The following is a 2,554-nucleotide window of genomic DNA, read 5'->3' on the forward strand; positions in this document are numbered from 1 at the left end:
ATCTAGATATAAACATACATGCATTTATAAAGCAATAAGAAACACCATCAGTTAGGAAAAAGCATAAGATAAAAGTTAATTTTAAGAAGAGATTTAAAGCAAGAAATTGAGTTTGCTTGCTTGAGGTCCTCCTCTAAAACATTATTTGGTAACTGACACATTACTTAAAGTCAAAGATTTCCTTTTACAAATAAACTGGAAGAGAAGGGGGATAAGAGATCATTTGTATTTATGTTTACTTTCATATTTGCTCAAATGTTCTTATTATGGGGAAGTACTTACTGGTGCTTGAAAATCAAATATTTACTAAATAGTCAATTCTGATAACATTTTTTTGTTTAAATCATTTGACAAACACATATGTGAAAGAGAAAAAAAGATTTATTTATGTTCAATACAATGTAGTAATAATAAAAACAAAACGTCACTGGCCTTAATGGCCCACAATCTTTCAATGTCGTGTTTATAATTACAAACACAAGAAATGTATATCAACTTACTGAACCATGATGTTATGAACCAAAACATTCAAGTTTCCTGTATACAATGAATATTTAGCTATTCAGGTAGCGCATCAAACTCTGAGCCGGTCGCAAGCTTCCACAGTGCGATGGCCACCCTCTTCTTTAGAGGTAAACACTCGCGGAATGGTGTGTCCTGTCTCTCCATCGCTGGCCGCAGTTTGTTGCACAGGTAGGCGTAGGTTTCCTCAGACATCCTGAAGTTCTCCACTGAGTGTGTGTGAAAGATGGAACAATCACACCCCACCACTCGGTTGCTCGGTCAAGCATCCAAACACATGGTCTGCGGTGGCAACCTAACTTCTGAAATACACAAACAAAAGCATACATATTTTAATACGTACAAGTGGTAGCTACAATTAATTAAATACTTGAAACACTTTTGTCATATAATGAGCGTGAAACACTTTGGTCGTATAGTGAGCGTGAAACACATTGCTAGTTAGCGAACGTTAGCTTACCAAGTAGCGTTGTCGTTGAGCCGTCCTGGAGTAGTCTCTGCCGCGTTGTACGATTGCCATAAGTCTCCCCTCAGCTTCTTCTGTATTACGTCTTGCTACAAGCAGCCTTTTCCGAAACAAAGTTCTCCTTCTTGCTGTGATAAAAAACCACGTACCAAGAAGCAAGGACACGATGGCTTCTACATCCTCCGTTGTTGTTGTGTGTTTTGTGAGTTGTGTCGCATTGAAGATGACATCACGGCAGTTGTATGCAGCGTCGCTCCGCCCGCCAAAAAGTTGATCGCCTCGCCTACACTGCGTTACTATGGTAACTACCCCAGTTCCTAAACTGTAATGGAAACGCAGCATTAAAGTGAGCCGGGCTAAACCAAACCGAGCGAGGCCGAGCGAGGCCTGCAGTGGAAACGCGCCATAACACCACTCGCTCCAGCTGATGCGTGCCAAAGAGGAGATGCTGGCTCCAGGATGCGCCCTCTTCTGAGCACAATTGATGAGGTACATTTATTTAAATGTTTCATTCAAGAATATGAAAATGCAGAAATAAGTCTTGTCACTAAAATGCATTTCCTCACAGGCCCAGAGTGTTGGGAAAAGAGATGCAGTGGCCAGGTGTCTGATTGAAGACCTTGGGGAACGCCAAGAAGACCTTTTTCAAGACAGCCAGGTATGTCATTAAAGACTGATCACTTCATTTCGGAGGTCGCTCTGACTCCATTGTTTAATGTCTGATGAACCACTCTGACTCCATTGTTTAATGTCTGATGAACCACTCTGACTCCATTGTTTAATGTCTGATGAACCACTCTGACTCCATTGTTTAATGTCTGATGAACCACTCTGACTCCATTGTTTAATGTCTGATGAACCACTCTGACACCATTGTTTAATGTCTGATGAACCACTCTGACTCCATTGTTTAATGTCTGATGAACCACTCTGACACCTAACAAAGAAATATGCAAGTTATTGCTGTAAATCTGGAAACATCTTATTGTGTTTATAAATGGGTTAGCATTCACAGGAACATGATTTAGGGATCATTTACTGATGTGCAGCTACTCAACATATAAAACCTTCTTTTGGTGTTAAAGTGAAATAAGATAAATAAAATCATGCTCAGTTAACAATTGAAATGCACTTAACGGTTTAAATCATCTCAATGTATGACCATATTGTAAAAAAACATGATCAATCAAATCTTGTGTGGCAATATATTGTTTACTGGTAACCTTACTAATAAAGTAATATTCATGTGTAATATGGATCAATTATTAAGTAAATAGCTGCCTACAATTAGGAGTAAATATTACTCATTTATAAGTCATACGTTTTAAGTAATTGAGTTAGATTTGACTTAATGTCTTAAAGTAAGTCTTATATATTAAATATTAGTAACCTTTACCAAGCTGCCTATGATTAAGAGTAATTATTACTCATTTATATATAATATGTTTTATTAAGTAATTGAGTTAGATTTGACTTAATTTCTTAAAGTAAGTCTTATATATTAAATATTAGTAATCTTTACCCAAAAACATTGGGTAAGATCTACTCAAAGGAGTGTGTGCAAAT

The sequence above is a fragment of the Gymnodraco acuticeps genome, unplaced genomic scaffold (genome assembly GCF_902827175.1).
Source record: "Gymnodraco acuticeps unplaced genomic scaffold, fGymAcu1.1, whole genome shotgun sequence".
Taxonomy (NCBI): domain Eukaryota; kingdom Metazoa; phylum Chordata; class Actinopteri; order Perciformes; family Bathydraconidae; genus Gymnodraco; species Gymnodraco acuticeps.